The sequence below is a fragment of the Melopsittacus undulatus genome, chromosome 1 (genome assembly GCF_012275295.1).
Source record: "Melopsittacus undulatus isolate bMelUnd1 chromosome 1, bMelUnd1.mat.Z, whole genome shotgun sequence".
Classification (NCBI taxonomy): Eukaryota; Metazoa; Chordata; class Aves; order Psittaciformes; family Psittaculidae; genus Melopsittacus; species Melopsittacus undulatus.
This window is the reverse complement of record NC_047527.1, coordinates 70,814,740-70,835,864: the sequence shown is the minus strand read 5'-3', so window position 1 is coordinate 70,835,864 and position 21,125 is coordinate 70,814,740. Positions and strand designations below refer to the sequence as shown.

The 21,125-nt window shown below is 45.8% G+C and overlaps 1 protein-coding gene across 2 annotated transcripts in view; it reads right to left on the bottom strand.

Annotated features, from left to right (window-relative positions):
• The window catches only part of GRB10 (growth factor receptor bound protein 10), a 147,000-nt gene extending 128,091 nt beyond the window's left edge, over positions 1-18,909 (bottom strand). For both annotated transcript variants that reach the window (XR_004549616.1, XM_034062829.1), the window contains exon 1: positions 18,751-18,909. The gene's annotated coding sequence lies outside the window, so the exon portion shown is untranslated. The remainder of the gene's footprint in view (positions 1-18,750) is intronic.
• Positions 18,910-21,125: the final 2,216 nt, after the last annotated feature.

Genomic DNA, 21,125 nt, shown 5'->3' with positions numbered 1-21,125 from the left:
CACCAGCTAAAGAGGTCAAACAAAGTCCATCCATCTACACCCCACTAAAAAAGCAATAGCCTGAAGACAATTATAGCAATACCAAAATAAGTGAAGGTGAAGCAAGAGACGTTGAAAGTATCAAACCCTCATTCTGTAATTCCACAGCAATAAAATCATGATTAAGGGAAAGGTCAGTTCACTCATCACCTTCTCAATCTACAAGTAACAAGGCCAAAACAACAACAACAAAAACACAAACAAGCAACAAAACCCAATACTAGTGCTGACAGGACAGAGGAGAAGGGAAAAAAATACCAAACAAACACACTGAATCAATAAAAGTTAATCAACTTTCTACCAAATTAGCTGCTTTTCATGAAATTCAGTTATGAACATGTTGAACAGTTCAGGTTTTTCTTAAGACTTCAAACCATTAGCAGTTATTTTTGAGAGTTCATAGCAGATTGACAAAGAAACAGGGCCTGAAGAATGGCAAACAGTGATATCCTAAGGAAGTGGGAGGGGAAAGGAGTGGAAGGAACAACCTAAAGAATGATAGCTGTTGCTTATTTGCATGTGGATTCCCATTAAACCCATCTGCTAGCATTGAACATAAAAGACTGAACTCGACAAAACCTGATTGTTCATGGATAAGCCAGTCAAACCAATTGAGCTTCACATTATGGCAGAATAATATATCACAGGAACATAGCAGGAGTAGACACTGAATCTTGACATTAGCAAAGAAAAAAAAACATGTCAAAAGATTCAAACCACATTCTTATGAAAAGTTAAGAAAACTTTGTCATACCATTATCAATGCAATCAGTCATCTTACGGCAGATTTGAAAGTAACTGAATAACTGCACCATTTTTGCTAAGAGCTGGAAAAATGGGAAGACTCACATAACAGGTTGACATACAGAATAACCTCCGCAGAGATATGCCCTGGTCCCACACTATTCTAATACTAATGATCTAGATAATGAAGGAGCAAAATGACAGTCATTAAACTTGGGGAAGCTACTAACTTAAAGCTGCCAGCTTTCTGGAAGATTGAATTAAAAGCAAGTTTTAAAAAATGGAAAATTCTTTCTTGAGAAAGAGGCAAATGCCATATAGGAATGTATAGAGGAACATATGTGAGAATCGTGAAGCAACAGTTCTGTTCTACTTGTGACTGATAAAGCTTCCAGCACAATGCTGTATCCAGTCTTCAGCAAATTTCAGAGAAGATCAACTGGAAAATATCCAAGGAAAAGCAATAGGAACACCAGAGACTTAGAAAAACATGACATCTGGGAGGAAAAAAGGAAAAACAAAATGAACTGGAGCTCAGCCAGAAGAAGAGAAATGATGGTCATGATGGTATCTTTCAAATATATGAAAGCCTGGGGCAAAGAAAGAGGGAAGAGTGTTCCCCATGCCCCCAACTTTCAGAAGAAGAAACAGAAAGGTTTAACAAGCAACAAGGAAGATTTAGGAAAACATTACTGGGTGGAGTGGCAGGGAGGGTGCGGTGTGAGGGCACTGGGGAAAGAGGAAAGAAAAACACCAAGTCAAAATTGCTAAAAGGAAAAAACCAGTGAGTCAACAGACAAGACTGTCTGAGGAGTATGCAGAGTCTCCGCATCACCGTCACCAAAGTGCCATCAAAAACACAGCCATGCTTCAGCTTTCCATTGACTAGCTGACCTCTCTAAACTATCTTCTCCACATCTAGGACTGTGCTACACGAAAAAATAACCCTAACACAGATCTAAGAAATAGAAGAGACAGCACAAGGACATTACCCAAAGTGAGAACACCAGTGAGCTGCATGCCAACAGTAACCTGCAGAAACAAACAACCCCCCTCCCCCGCCCAAAACCCCAACCCACTATAAACCTTACAAGTTAAGGGTACCTTTTTTAAAAAGTCTACCCCATGTAGTTATAGAATCATAGAACCATAGAACAGTTAGGATTGGAAAGGACCTTAAGATCATCTAGTTCCAACCCCCCTGCCATGGGCAGGGACACCTCACACTAAACCGTATCACCCAAGGCTTCATCCAACCTGGTCTTGAACATTGCCAGGGATGGAGCATTCACAACCTCCCTGGGCAACCCATTCCAGTACCTCACCACCCTAACAGTAAAGAATGTACTTGCCTCTATCGATACAAGGATCCAACTATGTCCTAACACTACAAGCAGACCAGAACCTGACAACAGAGAGGCATCCTGTGGAGAGCAGCACTAGGAATTCTGCTCTCCAGTCTCACCCTGGAAGGTGAACAGCAGAAACACCACTTAAATGTCTTGAATGGGTTTTTTATACTTAGCCACAATCTACAAGTTATGGTTCAAAATCTCAAGGTTTCACTGGCTGTCAGGTTCTTGAAAAGTATAAGGAGTAAAGAAATTTCTTCCAGAAAAGCATGGAAGAGAATCATCTATACATCCTTACCTGAGCACAATTAAATCAGTACTGTAATGTGCAACCCTATCATTCTGCAAGCTTGGCATTAACGCTTACCAAATAGCGAGCATCTCTGGAGTTCTGAGGTGAGAACACCCAAAAAAACAAACCTCGAGCCCTTCAATTTTTAGTTTTTTGGGGTTTTTTTTGCTTATGGATTGTGATCATTGAACTGTACCCACCAGCATATTCCAAACTGCATTGCCATTTGTTCTCACTATGTAAAACCTCTGGAAGGGTTTACAGGAAATGAACTCTGATAAGACACAACTGCAATCATTACCATCTTATTCAGCCCATTTTCTCTCTCCAGTTCCCCCCCACAGCACAGTTTGGTCTTCATCATTTGCATCAATAGAGGTAGCTGGGGATTCACAAATCTCCCAAACCCCTCTACTCCTGGGCAGAAGATTTACTTTAGCCTTTAACCGTGCAACTGGAAGATCCTTAAGCATGCCACAGAGGCTTAAGGGAGGCTTTTGCTTTGTATCATACACTGTCAAGATGACAGTCATTCACCATCTTAAAGTACCCCAGAGTACAGTGCTGATATAAGGATAAATATTTATGAGGCTGGTTCATGCAGTTTTCCTTAAATCTGACTAGATCTAACGCCCTCTTGTTTCAAGAGGTGGGAATTATATATAAATATCACAGCAACAACAAGGAGGATCTAAGAGTTAAGATCAGGTTTCTATGTATGGGAGGGGCCCGCTGTGGATTTAAGGGATTTGCACTAGTGCCCTTCCCTCCATATCAGGAATGACTGTCCACTCCCTGCTTTGCATCTTTACAACTGCAGATACTGGGACCTTGGAGAGCAAAACTGATAGTCCACAAAGGCAAAGCACCAGTCATTCCTACAGAGTGACAGGGCTGGGGAATTAAAAATAAGGGAATTTTTTATCTTTAATAAAATCATTAGGTGTAGACATTTTAAGTCAAGGTAGTTGGGTGGGCACTGTCATTTCATGAAGCTCAGACATGCTACTGTTCATGTTCAGAGCAGAAGCACTTCTGCTCAGGAACCTCACCATGTGGTAAACCCTGGAATCCCCGGCTTTCCGAATGGGGACAGACCACAGGACATGGCAAATAAACATCTACTCAAAAGTGACACCTGTGGTTCAGAGGAGGGCTGAAGCCAGGCCAAGTGTCAGACATAACTTAGCTACCTGTATCACAAGTGGGAAGTTTACTATGCAATGAGGTATAAACACTCATTCTCTCACTTTTGTTCTTTTTCTTAACACTTCCTCCACCTTTGAAGAAGCAATCATCATCTCTGAGAATTCAGTTTCCATCAGCTGGGATGTGGAAGCAAATACAGAGCAATGGAGCCATCATATGGGCAAAAGAGAGCCCCTAGAAACAGCAGCCATTTCCCATGCAAACAGAATCACAAGACAGGCTGGGTTAGAAGGGACCTTAAAGCTCTTCCAGTTCCAACCCCCTGCCATGGGCAAGGACACCTTCCACTGCACCAGGTTGCTCAAAGCCCCATCCAGTCTGGCCTTCAACAATGCCAGGGATGGGGCAGCCACAGCTTCTCTGGGCAATCTGTGCCAGTGCCTCAGCACCCTCACAGGGAAGAATTTCTCCCTGTTATCTAATCTACATCTACCCTCTTTCAGATTAAAGCCATTCCCCCTTGTCCTTTACAACGTGCCGTTGTAAAAAGCTGCTCTCCACACTTCTTGCAAACCCCTTTTAGGTACTGGAAGCTGCTATAAGATCTCCCCAGGGCCTCCTCTTCTTGAGGCTGAACAAGCCCAGTGCTCTCAGCCTTTCCTCACAGGCAAAGTCCTCCAGCCCTCTAATCACTTTTGTGATCTTTCTCTAGACCCTCTTCAACAGGTCCATGTCCTTCCTGTGTGGATCCCAGAGCTGAATGCAGTACTCCAGGTGGGGTCTCACAAGAGCAAATTAGAGGGGGAGAAAGGCCCAATGTGCCCAGATGTCCACCAGCAGCTCCAGGAAAGAAGATAATCCTATCAGTAATCATTTTCAGAGCCATGATCCAGCCACGCTCTGAGCTAAGACACTCCCCAAGCCAACACACCATCTCCACCTGAGGGATAAGGAGGGGACAGCCTGTTTTTGTCCATCACACTAGAAATACCTACATGACTACGGAAATCAATTTGATTCCTTCTCCTCTCACTGATGAGAAGAAGCTGGTGCATTGGGAGAGGAACAAAAAGTCAATTAAAAGTCGATAATCTTGTCAATATTGACCTTCTTTGTGCCTTCTCTTCCAGGTTCTCTGCATTTGTCTCCCAGCCTCTCATTTAAAATGAAAGTAGCTTTCCCTCTTCCCTTCCCTCTCACTGCTGCAAAACACCCATATGAGCACTGTGGTCATTTAGAAAGTGTCAATCAAATCCTCAGAACCAGATTGGAATTGTTTCTAATCTTTCTTTTATAGCAAGTGTCACAAAAAAAAAATGAGTTGATGTTCATCTAAACCCAAAATTCAGGCTAAATTTATATTCTTAGTTAAATTTTAGGTCTTTAGTCTGTACTCAGTTTTTCCTCCCTAACAATGGGATGGCTCAGCTCTTTCTTACATGATGCAGAAGGGCTGGGAGACTTTGCAGTGCACCTTTGTGGAAGATGATGTTGTAATCCAAAGCTTTAAAGGTTAAGTCAGTTTTAGGATATAGCTGCTCTGGTTTGGTATACACAAATCCTGTTATTTCTTCATTGATCAGACACTCTTCAGGGATGCTGCATAGTCATCTTCACTGATTAAAAACCAAATCATTTTGCAATCCAAGCTGCACTAAGGCAACAAGGTTGTAAAAAGACTCCTCTAATAAAAGTGGCAGAAAGTCATTAAAATTCATTTAAGCTACCTGGAGTATCTGGTTAATTTTAAACTGCTAATGGATTTCAGAGGCAGCATCTCAGGTGAAAGTCACTTTTAATGACTATTCCTTCAGTCCATTGGTTTTTTGGGGACCTCATTTGACCTAGGGTGTCAGGCAGCACAAGTTATCCCGTTACAGCAGTACTTTAAGAAGGATCCCAGGAGACCACAGGAAGACATAACCTGAGGCTCTCTCCCCCAAGCCCCTCAATTCAGCACATGATTACAGAGCCACAAAGCTTCCATGCTACCACCAAGCCCAGTGGCCCCCCCAGCCCTGCCTGGGACCATGGCTCCCACTGCACACCCTGACACAAACCGGAGCTGCATATATCATGTTGCTGAAAAGCTTCATAGCAAGGTTCCAAGGGTACCAATGAAGTGTTGACTGTGGTACACATTCAGCTGTGGGGGAGATAACCTCTCTCAGGCACCATAAAGGGCCTGTATAAAATAGTTAAATACAGAGTACACTAATGTATTCCTGAAACCCTGTTAATGAACTACTAATCCTGACCTACAGAAGGACATTTGTCACCCTGACCATGAGATACAATACATTCTTCTTTCACCTTTCCCCTCACCATCCTATGTCAGAAATAGTCAGAATAATTTATGGATCAACTGTAGGATCTGTACCAAACACCAACATATCACTAAACTAGTGATAGGACAAGGGGTAACGGGTTGAAACTTAAACAGCAGAGGTTTAGACTGGATATAAGGAAGACATTCTTTACTGTTAGGGTGGTGAGGTACTGGAATGGGTTGTCCAGGGAGGTAGTGAATGCTCCATCCCTGGCAGTGTTCACGACCAGGTTGGATGAAGCCTTGGGTGAAATGGTTTAGTGTGAGGTGTCCTTGCCCACGGCAGGGGGGTTGGAACTAGATGATCTTAAGGTCCTTTCCAACCCTAACTATTCTATGATTCTATGATTCATAAGCAAGTCTTCAACATCCATAAGACATTCCAGAAACTCTGCCATAGACACAGTCCCTATAATGAAAACTCGCTTTAACTCACAGTGTCAGTACAGCACATTAAGACAGCGCAAAGCACATATGGCAAACTGGTCTCACTACATCATCCTCCCTTGGGGCATACCTTGTCAGCATGCTTCATCTTCCACTGTGCAGCACTGGTGCTCATCACAAACTCCAACTCCCTGCACAGAATCACCACTGGGGACTTCCAGCATTTGTCACAACCCTGAAGTGTATGCACCTCACCCACCCCCAAGAGCAAAACAGGGTATTTGGGTTGCTAGGCTGGGAGACAGCATGGGCACAGGGCTGCTGGGAGCAGAAAGTGATACTGCTGATGAGCAAGTTGTAGGAAGGTGGCTTTGGCCACAGGACAGGGAGCAGAGAAAGCTACTTTGAGAACCTCCAGTCTTTTATACAGCAAGACAGATTTAGAAGAGTTTGCAAGCTCCTTGCATAAAGCACACACTTCCTTGCTTGGCTTCACACAGTTACAATTGCAGAATTAGAGGATATTGGCAGGAAGAGGTGAATTAAGCTCAGCTACTGGACAAAAGCATTTTTGCCCACAGTGCAGTGATTTATGGCTCAACCATAGGCTTAGGCAAAAAATTCACTCTGACCACACAGCTTGAACGTAGATCATCCTCAAACACTGACTTTAGACAAGACACAGTTACATACAGGAAGAAAACTTCAGTCCACACACACTTAAAAAAAAGTTCAATTAAACAAAAATAAGTAGTCCCATGGATGCTTCTCTGGCTGGATGAATCACTGCCTAAGTCAGTACAAATGTAACACGGTTGAGGTTTGGCATACAAGTTGACCAGGTATACAGAGAAGAGGAAGAAACTCAGTATTTATATGAAAACATGTTAGAGTACCCATAAAATTACTTCTCATCCATTAATTCCTTCATCTCAATAGCACCAAACCATAACACCGCTATGCAAAACAACTGAAGCATTTTGAACAGCATTTGTTATGAAACCTGAACTTTCTTCAGCACCTGGTATAGAGTGGTCAGAGTAAAACGCAAGGTATGGGGAGAATATTTCATGTGCTTTGTTGCTCTCCAAATGACTTTGCAAAAGGAAACTGGTTTTAGACAGAGGCAGATCCCTTTAATGATAGTTCAGAAAAGATCTGCTCCTCAGCCCATCCAAAAATTCCCATATAATGGAGTTAGTACCCAGCCAGAAAGACTGAGCTAGTCAATTAGCTCAACCATTTTTGTTAGAATTATAGAAAAAGCCAACCAGAAATGTTTCCGAAGAGAAACATCAGCCACTGCTATACAATTCAGAACCAAAGAACCCAAACCCAAGAACACATCTTCCCAAGCCTTGTTTAACAAAACAAAGGAAAGCTGTGACATGTCACCTTGCCCCAAAAATGATTCCACATTTACATTCCACATTCCATGATTTACCACAAGCAAGACTAACTGAAATTACCAAAGCACTTACTTTGGGTTCCAATTTGCAGGGAAGAGGGGTTTGGTTTTGGTTGTTGTTCAGTTATTTTGGTTTTATTCAGGCTAAATCATACTAGGTTTAGCAAAGCTGCAAAATTTGCAGCTCTGTCCAAGGCAGCCCCTCAAGAGTCACAGGAATTTGCAGGTGAGATCTGCCCTACAACCACCAAGCCCCAGTAGACACAGGAGCAGTCACCTCCAATGCCTTTATTTGACTTCAGCTACAGAAACACAGCTTGGTAAGAGTGAAGCAGCTAAGCCAGCTCACAGGCAGCTCAGGAACTGAGAGACTGGGAACATTCCAGAACAGAACATTTCAGCCAGTAACTGGCCCGAGACAAGTATGTTTTATCACCGCATTTCAGTGCAAGTCAACCAAATCTCCAGTATTCCTCATAGCACTCTCGTATGTATAAATAGCCATTACGCTTGATATTTCTCATAATAGGAATAATGATGGATTTAATACCCGTTACTTCCTCAGTTGCTCTGGTTTATGGTGATCGTATAATAAGATACAGCTACACATACCTTACATAATCTTCTGAAACTGTGAAGGTGCTATTTTTATCTTCTTTAAATGTACAAAAGCAATACTAACATTTTTGTTACAGTTGAGTTGTGCAATAAAAAACTCCACCTAGCACTGACACATTTCATATTCATCTGAAGAAAACAACCCAACAACGCATGTCCATTTCCTTTAAGAAAAAAAGGACAGACATAAAGACGTTGTTACTCAGATTCACATTTCAGGACAGCATATGGATCACATACAGGTTAACACAAGATCTTTTCCCTACACCTACACCCCTAATCCCCACCCCCTTGCAGAAAATTCCCTTCAACAGACAAACCTTGCAGCTACAAAGCCAGGTCTAGTCTCTAGCTTGTTTGTGTAGCTCCATTATGCTGTTGGAATTCGCAGAGACAAACCCTACATTGGTTCTTCAGAAAATACAATAGGGTCCTCTGGTCAAGCTGGCCTAAAAGTTTGCTGCCACTGAAAGAAGAGGGGACCCAGTCTTCACTCTCCTATTTCTTCCTCTTGGTTTCCCTGGAAGGGCAACTCACCTTCCCCTGGAAGCCACCCCACCACATGTTTCCAAGAGCTAATCCCATCCGCTAACCCAGAACAAACCAATCCCAGAAAAAAAAAAACAGTACACAGGACAGCTTTTGAAAGTCAGCCATGAACATATGTAGTGAATGACCAAGTTCATCCAAGTTAAGAGACCCAAACACTCTGACAAACTTGACATCACCTTCTGGTAGCAGTGAGCTCATAGCATGGCCCACATCTTTTGATAAATGAAGACCTGCCCCTCTTACAGGCAAAAACCTTCTTCGTCTCTTCATATTCCAGATCTTTCACAACAGAAATTTGTATTTCAGCACTCTATAAAAGGAAAAAAATTACTTGCATCACTGATGGCTGCATACTGGCTATCTCCCTTAAACTCTACCAAGTGCTACCAGATTGACCTGACAGGATACTTCACATCACCTACAGAAAGTGTCACCTTAGCTCATGTGAATTTTAAATTAAACACCCCTGGGGAACAAACCCTGTAAGGAAGAGTTGGACTGTTGGACATGCAGGGCCCAAGAAGTTCTTTGAGATTAATACAAGCAAAACTAAAAGTCAGGCTGTTATAGCACCGGACTCCTCTATTCACCTCACTTTCCAAATCTGTCCATTTTCTAAACATCTATGAGAACTTCTCCTGCTCCTGGGAAAAGGAGTTGAACCATTTGCAAGTAAACCAGAACAAACCATACACTTACCAGAAATAGCTAAGGCCAGCAAGACACCTTGCAATGCCATTCTCCTACTAAAAGCTGTATCAGCAGTAATGTTTTTCAAAGGACACTGGGGAGAGAGGTTACCAAACAGCAACTCAACCAGGTGTTGCAAGTGTCATCACACATCTAGACTCATACTGTCATGCACAGCATCAGCTGCAACATTCTTTGCAGTACTCCTCTGACTTTCCATGTGCTCACAGTGTAATCCAACTTAGCTAGCAAGGAACTCCACAGAGATTTTTCCTGACCTTTTTAACATCAGTTCTATAACAAAAAATGCATGCTGAATGCAAAACAAGCCTGAGCACACATCAGAGATGCCAGCAACCCAAATAGCATTTGTTCTGCACTCCTACAGCTCATCTCATGGCCTCCTTGCTCAGTTCTCCTGAAGCCTTACTGGGAAAAAAATCCCAAACCAGCAATGCCTCTTCAGAAACATTTCAGATGCTAAATGTAATGATTATGGGTAATGTTCTAATAACCTACCAGTAAAGAATAGCAAAAGCTATCAGTTCATGAATATCACATATGCTCTGTGACATTCTATTTGGATCATATCTAGAGCATAATAATAGGGGCTACTTTGATTGCTTTCCCCTTACATGGCTGTCCTGGTTTCAGATGGGATACAGTTAGTTTTCTTCCTAGTGGCTGGTGCAGTGCTGTGTTTTGGCTTCAGTCTGAGGATAATGTTGATAACACACTGATGTTTTAGTTGTTGCTGAGCAGAGCTTACCCTGATCAAGGCCTTTTCAGCTTCTCATACTGCCCTGCCAGCAAGGAGGCTGGGGGGCACAAGAACCTGGGAGGGGAGACACCTAAGACAGCCAACCCCAACTGACCAGTTGATGTCATGCTGAACAACAAAACTGGGGCAGGATGGGTTGGTCAGTGGGTGACATTCCACTGCTCAGGGAGTGACTGGGCATCTGCCAGTGGGTGGTGCACAACCACATCGTGCATCACTTCTATATTCTTTTACCATAGAATCGCAGAACGGTTTGGGTTGGAAGGAACCTTAAAGATCATCTAGTTCCAGCCCCTTGCCACAGACACCATCCTCTATACCACATTATTATTCCTTCCTTTCCTGTCCTATTAAACTGTCTTTATTTCAACCCACGAGTTTTACCTTTTTCCCATTCTCTCCCCCATCCCACTGGAAACGGCTGTGTGGTGTTCAGCTGCCTGCTGGGTTAAACCACCACAAGGGTTTTCATTAAGAACCATCACTTAAAAACAGAAACTGAAGTTAGGTGCCCAACAGCCAGGGAGGAAAACCAACCAACCAAACAACCATCCCCAGAAAAAGAAAATAAAAAAATCTACCACAAAACCCAAACAATTTTAGCCTCAACTTTTTGGACTTCAGGATTCCTGGAATAAAATATTTTATCACAACACAAAAGAAAGCTTACAGTTAAAGCTGGGGAGCTTTTTTATAAAGTCTTAAAAATGCATGTATTCTGTCTAGGCTATGGATGCTGATGGCAAATCCACCTCTAGCATAAGAGCTAGTGGCAAGTAATACTTTGTCCTCACAATTGTGCTGCACAGATATAATTCTCTCGGAAATAGTTTACTACATTCCTTGCTGTGACCATGTACAGTAACTGGAACATCACAGTTAGAGCTGGACAGGAAAAACAAAAGCAACCTGACCCACCGAGAAAGCATCTGCCAGCACTTGAGCCATTGTTCTGCAAAATATCAAGGCTTAAATTCTGACATAATCCCCTGACATCTCGGGTGATGTCAGCATGAGCAGCTATTAGAATGAAGAATGATCACCCACAAGACATTAATTTAGGAAGAATCAATGGCCTTGCAATACATATTTCTTCCTTAACATTCTCCTAAATGGACTTGAATACATTGGAGCCAGAAGGGAAAGCAAGCCTTTTAAGAAAGGCTTTGGCACAACACAAAAATATCACAAGCTTCTGAATTTTTAGCTTTTCCAGCTCCTTGAAGTTTAATTCCACACTTGTGCTCTGGTATAATAAAAGCTCCTCATCCCTTTCCAAGGATTCTCAGAGCTTTAACAGTACACTAAGCAAGACCAACCTACAGATTTTACCTTCCCCCAGTCCTTCTCACCCCCTCTCCCAACTCCTGTTTAAGGAGAGGGAACATTCTCCTATCTTGGTCTGTACCTAGTAGATGAACATCATGGAAAAGAAATAAAAAAGGGAAGGGTGGAAGGAGGCAACAAGGGGGGGAAAAAAAGTGCAAACAAACAAACAAAAAAACATAAACAAAAAGCCCCCACACTTCCCCATTTTTATTTCAGCTTTTAAAACATCTGCTCTAATCCATTCTAATACACCACTGTCTTGTTCTACCACCCTCTGTTAAAATCAAGACCTGGTAAAGTTTTCTAACAGTTTGTCCTTTCAAATAGCATCCAAATCTTTGCTGCCAGTTAGTTTTGACATCTGAAGCACTCTACAAACATATGAAGCATGCACAGACATGCAGTCTGGTTGCACCTTCCTGACCAAGAATAAGTTTCAGGGTCAAACTGTTCTGTAACAGGAGCATCTGCAGTGAATGAGATTTGGGTGACATTTCAAGGATTCCCTTCCCTATGGTTTCAAAACCAAAATTAGCACTTGAAGATGACCTAGAAATAAAACTAAAAGAAAAAAAAAAAAGGAAAAAACAACTTCTGAAAACCTAGGCTGTGCTACAAACCAACAACATGAGTCAGGGCAGAGATGCAGCCACTTGATCAAGTCACCAGAAAGGCAGAATTTAGATCCCAGGCACTGAAATAAGTTTCCAAGTGTTCATCAAGCACTAATCTCCACCATGAAGAGTTTATGGATGTAAAGATCCCCCTGCTTATTGATTTTTCTCACCAGGGATGCATAATGGAAGAATGATACTGGTCTCATGGAGCATTAGCCCCCCTTACTCTTCTGCAGCCTTCAGCAACCACAGGCTCAGCATCACAGCAGCCAGTCAGTTTCTCAGATTTCTGTTGACACAAATTCTGCAGCAGTAAGCGTGAAGGGAATGCAAGGACCACACTCTGAAGGCTTTTTTTGTGAACAAATGCAGACATCCCCACCACTGCTCTGCAGGCGAGTTCCTTCCCACTGGGCTATAGGCTTATTCCAACAGGATGGCATGGCATTTCCTCTATGGTTTGCCTGCCAGGAAAGTAATTTCCTATTTTTGTCCTGTTGAGAACTAGTAGAAGCTGGCATTGATGGAGGCTGGTAAGAATCAGAGGCTGGTTTACTAGTGGTTTAACCAAACATGTGTTTACAATTACCCCATTCATCATGATCTGCCTGTGTAAAACAGCAGATTTTGGAATTTGCCCATGTTCCTTGGGTTTGGCCTCCAAAAAAGCTGAAACAGACTAAGAAATACATTGTTTGAATAGTACTGCTGGAGCAACACAACTGATAGTTAATACTGTAATCATTAATGCAACTGTTGGGCATTAAGATCAACATAGCTGTTCAACTTGTTGTTGTTGGCCTAAGGATGACAGCTTAGCAGCAGGGGGGTAAGATAATGGGAAAACCTCTTGTGGTCTTCCCCTGGAGTCCAACAAAAGAATACAACAGAAATAGGACACCGGGTTTCTTTCTCAGATACTCTACAGTACCTGTCTGCAAGAAGAGAGGGTCGTGGTGTTCATAGCAAACTCACGTAGGTCACTCATCACCTTCGCACCCAAGAACCATGACCACCACCAAAGCCCCAAAGCTCTTTCCAAAAATACATTGTGCACTGTAATTTAGACTTGCAACTCCCTTCACCTTCTCCCCCATTCACACTTTGGGGACAAATAAACAGTCTGTTTCTAGATGATAAAACAGATTTCTCACTGCTGCTCCTTTCTCCAAGAAGTTGTCAAACTATTCTAGCAAACAAGGCTAGCAAAAATCCCCATCATACCTGAACCAGCATAATCTCAAAGCTAGCAGTCTTTAAAGCTGCAAAGAGCTCTAAAAGACACATTTCAACTCCCTCAGTATCAGTGAGGTAGACTTTCATGCCATGTGCCTAGATTATGCCAGATCTAGTGTAGCAATCTACAAACTTGATCTAAATTGTAATTTTCAAAACATACATCAGAGAACTACACATTTTCCTCTCTCCAAAGTTGTCATTTGATATCAAAGATATAATAACTTACCAAAATGACTTATCAAAGTTTTCTGAAAGTAAGGAAAAGGTTCCTCACGCTAATTTACAGTATTAGTCACATGCTGCATTATCCATGCTGCTGGAGAAGATCTCCTTCTCTGTTAAAAAGATCAACCAGTGAGAACAACCAATCTCTGTGATGGCCAGCTTTTCCTGTGGCCATTCAGGGGCAGTAAATTTGCATCTCCCCCTGGGTTAACAAACTGGGATGCAATTAGCAGGTTTCATTAAAAGCTCTCTGGGCTTGTAAATCAGCATTAGCATTGGGTTTTGAAGAACCCATGTGACTCACCCTGTCTATACTTCTGTTCAACCCACACCTGAGTCTCAGGTCCTTACCACTATGGGCCATTGGACTGGAAAAACCCAAGCAGCCACACAGCCACTGCTGCCTTGTCCTAACATAAAGTAACTGTGTCAAAACCTAATGCTTTCACGAGAGTTTTCCAACATGTTCTCAAGTTTATTGGCAGCAATGACTCCTCTCCATTAAACAGAAATCACTGATCATTTCCTGTTACAGAGACCAGGAAAGACAGAACTGTTCACAAGGGCACTACTCTAAAGCAGGGCTCAAACCTGCAATGCCTTCAGTCCCAATAATCTGCATGAACTGATACATCTGCAACTTGAAGACCCTAGGAAAGCAAGGAGGGAGATCAATGTTCAGGCAATGAATGCTCACCAGTGTTAATGGGAAGATCTCTTTAGAGTTTCAGGATAACTTGGCTCTGGTGGCAACTCACTTCATGAATTCCTTCACTCCTCAGTACTCCTATGCACATTGTAAATCCTAAAGGTGCCATAAACACCACTCCTTTCAGGTGAACATATGAAAAAACGTAGCACCTGCCTGTCTGTCTCTCACATCACCTATCTGCTGAAGAGGCAGTACCCAGGGGAATAAAGCATGCCAGCAAAGTGATTGCAGAATACATCCAACCAGATCTTATAAAGGGAGGCTATTCTAGTTGTTTCATCACTGAAGATATTAGCAGTCCATTTGTAGACAGGATGCCCCATACTGATCAACAGTTTTCTTTTATGCTGCACTCATAGTGGAATCTGGCTTCCTTGGATAGTCCTCTTGCATTCACAACGCAAGAGGAGCCATATTGAGCTAGTGGGAGAACTGCTGTCCAAAAAGATCATCCAATTCAACAGATGGCATGAGAATAGGAAAGACCTGGCAAGGGACTAGTTCAGAAGTGCACAGCTCAACAAGTAAAAAGAAAGAAAAGTCAATGAGGTGACATCTGTTTACTTGACAGTATGTTTCATAACAACCACCAGTTTGGGAGAAAAACTGATGGGAAACAAGACTCCTTTGCCACATCCAAGCTTAGGCTGCAAAGTGCTCTCCTGACCAGCAGGCAGTGCAAGAATAGCAAACCTGTAAATAAAGTTCAGTGCTTATAAAAAGATCCCTCAGCAACCTCATTCCTCATAATTCCTAACAAGATTGTGGAGTTTTACCTTTTAGGAGAAGGATCTCCATTCCTAGATTTCCCTAGGTGAAGAGTCACAACTGGTATATTTTGGACATGCCCAGGAGCAGGTCCAGCTTCCAAGAAAAACAATCCTAACTTCTTAGCCTGCTTTCCTACACAAGGAGGCTTATGCAATCACACTGTAGCCAAGCCAGTTGGCAAGTTCCATGCAAGCCTGACAGAGGCAGAGGTCTCAAGTGCTATCATCCTCGTTTGTGAAAACACTGGGCCAGGTGGGGCACACACAAGGAACACTGCACTGTGAACTGGCATCAATATCCTTACAGTTGAGACAGATCCAAAGAAAAGCAGGCTTTCTTAGGCTTAGTTTGGACAGAAATGCTGGCTTAAAATGAAGAAAAACTTTTCCCTTGGCCCCACTAGTGAAGTTCACACAGAGGTTTAGAGTAAAAAGCCCAGCAGGAGCTGGTAAGATTTCTGCACAACAGTGTTTGCTGCAAACAGTGGCATGCTTCCACGAACAAATACTTCAGTACATCCTAAAGATGGTCATCAAAAGGCAACCATTTGTCTCTTCCTGTCCCCCCAGCTCCCAGGTGTCTGACAAAGCACCTAAGCAAGCGCACATTCCCAGCACACACACTTCCCAAGACAGAGCTCAGCTGGTCTAAGCCAAAGTTTTACCTAGAAACTTGGCCTCCTTCAGCCCCATCACCACAAGCCTCCACTGCAGCACATAGAGGAGAACAGCAGAAGGGAGGAGAGGGGCAACACCACTCAGGACCCCCCGGCTAGCCTGCTGCCACTGCCACACAAGCCCATGGAAGCTGCCGGGGGGACATCTGCTAGATCGGTGCTGTCAGAAAACAAACTCCCAGCGCAGCACTCTCCTGGTGCTGGCAGAAGCAGCGCATGACCCAGCTATGCCTTTCCTCTGCCAGCTGGGAACTCCCTGCCTTGGAAGGATCCCTTTGACAGAGAGATCCAGATACTTTTCGCCCATTTACACCCAGAGCACAACCAAGAACGTAACCAAAGATTCCTATAAAAACCTTTGTGACAATTCCTGCTGGAGCCGTTTAAGCGCTCACAAGATAGAGGGCTGCAAATATTTACTTTATTCATGGAGCGCACAGTACATGCTTTAAGCAGAACTGAAACGCAGAGATCCATTTCACATTTGGGCAGTGCTTTTGGACTACCCAACAAAAAAAAACAAACACTGGAACATGCTACTGAAATCCAGGTGTGGCTGTATCTGAGGATGAAAGCCAACTCACACAGTGGTAAGGGAGGGGATATTTTGATTAACAAAACCAAGGAAAACCATGGAAGTACCACAAGATCTTTAATATGTGGCCAGGGCAAACAAGACCTACTTAAAGAACAAATAAAGTCCAAGTGAAGAAAATAAATCAGAGTATAACACAGCAAAATGATCACTGGAGGCAAGCACCAGGGTCTGCTTACCACTTGAAGTAAGGCTACCAAACAGTGCCCTCCACACTTCACTGTTTGCCCTACATTGTGCTGAATTTTAAAGAGTTTGGATTTGGAAAAAGAAAACCCAAACTCGATATTATCATATAACTGTACACAGATGCCCAGGGGAATATAGCTCTGGCACAGTTCTCCCTCTCTTACTGCACAGTGAGGTAAGCCCTCCAAGAACGCTAACACTGCATGGGGAGAGCATCCTGATGACCCCCTGCACCCTTCCCGAGCCCCAAAATGATCACAGAGCACAGACAGAGCTGCTATTTAAAGTTTCAAGCATTTTTCCTTTTCTTTTTTTTCTGTGCAGATTTTCTAATCTCCATGTGTTTGTGGCGGTTTTCTTAACCTGTCCTCATAACTCGCTCCTTTTAATCCTAGGATTAGCCTTGTTGCCCTTCTCTGCACCTTTTCGAGAGCTTTAAGTACAACTAGTCTCTAGACACAGGAATAGCTTGAGTTAGGAGTGTTAACGCATCACTGCTACATGTCCTATAAAATCTCTGTTAAAACAAGCAACTGCTCAGCACCTCTATGAGGCAGCACAATTTCAGCTGTCCCTCAGCAGCACGACTTAAGGTGGTAGCTACCCACACCCCTCCGATCCCCCTCTCACTTCCACACAACCCCTAATTCATTTTTCTTTAGCAAAGGGAAAAGCAAACCACATTCTTCAGGGCTGTTTCAGAAAACCTGATCAATGCTGCTTTGACATACCAGCAACACATGTTCCCATTTCAACAAATGGGAACATTTCAGGCAGACCACCACTTCAGATGGAGTGGGGCTCCGGGCTGCTGAATCAGCACTTTCCATACTGCTGGCAATACAGAGTTATGCGACGCTTCAAAGGGAAGCAGGGGGAAAAGGGGGAAGAGGAGGAGGGGAGTGCGCTGGCACTTAAGCAGCAAAAGCGGGCAAGAGGATTTTGCCGGAGTTCATCTGCCAAACCAATTAACTGCAAACTGTTCGCATAAAGATGCCACAGTTTCAGTCCCAGCTTGCAGTACCACAGTTATACAATGAGAGACCCGTGCGTGCGCGGCTCGCCCCGGCGGGGAGCACCGGCAGGAGACACCCGGTCCTCACCACCCTCTCGGGGCTGCCGGGGGGCTGCGGGCACGGCTCCCGTGCACACCCACACGCCGGTCGAGCAGGAAGGTGGCAGCACTCCTGGGTGGCGTTCTGCAAACTGCCCTCCCGCCAACACTGAGCCCGGGGGGACGGGGAGACACGGGCGCGGGGAGTTGGGGCAGCACCAGCAACACTTGGAGCGCCAGGTCTACCCACGCCCGGCTCAAGACGGGGAAGCCCGGCTCCCGGCGCCGCTGGAGAGAGGCACGAAGCGGCCGAGCAAACAAACCGCGGCGCGGAAGCTCCGCGCTGGGGTAAAGAGCCGAGCCCCGCGGCCGCCAGCCGCCGCCCGCTCCCCGTCCGACCACGGGGGCAGCCCTCCTGCCGGCGGGAGGTGCGGTGGACGCTCCCGGCGGGCACGACACAGCGAAGGAGGGGGGGGGGGGGGTTCGCCGGCGTCCCCAGGAAAAGGAAGTTTGCTCTCCTCCTTCTCCTCCCACCGGCCTCCGCCACCGAGGAGCCGGCGAGCTCTCACCCACCCCAGCCCAGCCCGGCCTCCCCCCGATGCGGCTCCCCCGGGGCAGCCGCCGTCGCCTCCCCCCCGCAACGCGTCCCTCGCTGCCCTCCAGCCCTTTACCTGCTGGGCGCCCCACCGGCCGGCACCCCCCCCCGAGGGTCGGCGCGCACCCGCCAAGTTTCGTGCGGGAGCAGGAGGTCGGGGGAAGGGTCGTGCACGGCGGGGCTGGGAGCGCGGGTGGGGAAGGGGAAAGAAGGAATGGGGGTGTCCTCCAGGCGGCGGGGAGGAGGAGCACGGGCAGAGGAGGGCAAGCGCTCGGAGCCACGCGCCTCAGAAGTAACGAGAGAAAAATAAATAAATAATATAAATAATGAAATTTTAGAATTAAAAATAAAAAAGGGGAGGAAGAATTGAGCAAGCGAACACCGACAAACCCAAAAGGAAAACACACCGGACGGGGCCGCTCGCGCCTCCGCAAGGCGAACCCGGCGCTGCGGGAGGGATCTGCGGAGAAAACTTCTGCCCGCCCTCGCCGCTGCTCCTGCCACTGACTGACTGAGCGCCTGCCTCCGCCGCCGGCTCCGCTGCTAACGGCGCCCCGCTACCGCCGCGCTCTCCACTCGCGCCCAGCTGACTCCCGGCGGCGCCCCGCGCCCCGCCCAGCTCCCGCCCCGTGCCCGCCCCCGCCGCACGCAGCCGCAGCCCCGGCCCGCGCCCCGCTGCTGGCCTGGGTGAGGGCAGGGGGCAGCCGGGAGTCCCGGCGGGGCTGGTGCGGGGGTTACTGGTAGCAGGTCCGGAGGGGAACACTGTGCTCCCCTTAAAGCCAACAGAGCGCCCGCGGCATCTGCGAACTTTCCCCCGTCTCCCCGCGCTGCCCTACCGCTTTTCCCCACAGCACTGCCGAGGGAAGGGCCCCGCGTCCCCTCCCGCCTGCTCCCCGACAGCACCGTGCTCTCTGGCTGTGCGGGGAGCTGCTCCATGCTGCAGAGCACCCTCATCTGCCCCGATCCACGGTGCCGGCAGCACTCCTGCAGACTGCCGCTTCTAACTTGTGTGCAGGCGGACCTGTGGGATGTCACCCGTGGGTCAGCAGCACTTTACCCAAGCTCCAAGCAATCCGATTTGCAAGCGGCTTGCAAGTAACTCGGGCTGCGAAAAAGCGCTTTTAGGGAAGCGGAGATGCACGCTTCCCTGAGAGCTACTGTGTAGGCTTCAACGCAAGCCACCGTGCTCCGGGATGTTCAGTTCACCAGACACAATAACACCTCCCGTAAGAAGTGGTCAGCTCTATAAAAGGAAATCAAGGCCAGGGAGAAGTGGGAGAAATCTCTGGGCTTTTCCTCCCAAGACAGATGCCTGTACGCTAATGGGAGCATTGTGGCTGAGCGCCCGAGCCGAATGTATTTTGAAATGTAACATGAAAGCTTGCTTGCTCTTGCTCTTTCTTCCTCCGTGGCTCTTCTTCACTGTATTTAAAGGAATGTTTTTGTTATCAGCTGCCCTCTTCATCCCCATGTTTCCAGCCTGCTCTGATCTCACTGTTCTCACCACTTGCTCTCCCTGTTTGACTCCTCAGATTCTCTCTCTGGTTCCCTTGTGTGCGTGTCACATCAGCCTCTCGGACACACGTGCCACTCTGCTGCTCGCTTGCTGCTCATCCTCCTCATGCTGCCGGCTGCACAGCCTCTCTCTAGCACAAGGCTTTATTCTGCCATCTCCTCTTGATGCAATGCATTGCATTGCTCTTCAGCCTGTCAGCACCACTAGCACTGGTCCCAGTCCCATTCCAGCCTGGCCTCTTAGGAGATAGCTCCATGATCTATCACTTCTCAGCCCCCATTTCACCCTTGTCTCCCCACTATCAGGCTGGTCTACCCTGACTTGATGTAAGCCATCGGTCACCTTGATTGTGTGGTTTTGGGGTCCAGTTTCAGAGTGCTGGTACCTCACCAGAGGAGAACCTGCCTCCTCTCTGGTACTACAGAAAGCTCCTGTCCAGGTTACTACCTAGCGAAAAGGTCAGGATCAGATTTCTGCCCAAGATTACTCCAGAGGTAAGGAAGCACTGACTGCCATGTCTGACCTCAGGGCCAGCATGGCTGGAGTCACAGCCCCATGTGCTGACATAACAAACTTTCTGCACATATAGATAGTAGGATGATAGAGCAGCCCATGTTGAAAGGCACCTCTGAATATCATCAGGTCCAACCTTTCATGGGAAAGGGAGCCAAGATGAGATTATATGGCACCCTGTCCTGTTGCAACTTGAAAGCCCTCAATGATGGGGACTCCTCCATGTCCCTAGGGAGGTTGTGCCAATGGATGCTCTCATGATAAGAAACCTCTTTCTTATATCAAGATGAAACCTCTCTCAGTGCAACTTGTACCCGTTACTGCTTGTCTGCTCCGTGTGGTTCCTTGTGAAGTGAGAGCCTTTGTCTTTTTTGTAGCCATGTATGTACCTGTGTGATTTGACCAGGGTTTGTGCAATAGATGTCCAGTTCTTGCTGCTTTTGCAGAGCCTGCTGCCACGGGCACAACCAAGGGTGACACACTCCTCTTCTACATAGACTGTTGAATGCTATTTGCCCCGGCACATTCTTCAGCTGCGCAATGAAACAGTTATACTTTGTCATCTGTAGTATTTCCACCCTGGAATATCAATTTACAGCCTGGCATTACAGGGTGTCCTCAAAATGCGAGAAGTGAAAGGGGAGAAGTTATATAACTGGGTCGGCCCTGCAGAGCCAACCGGCCGCAGGGATTCCCTCCTTCCAAAACATCCCCTTTCTTCCCCAGAAGTCTATATGCTACCTCAACCTCAGA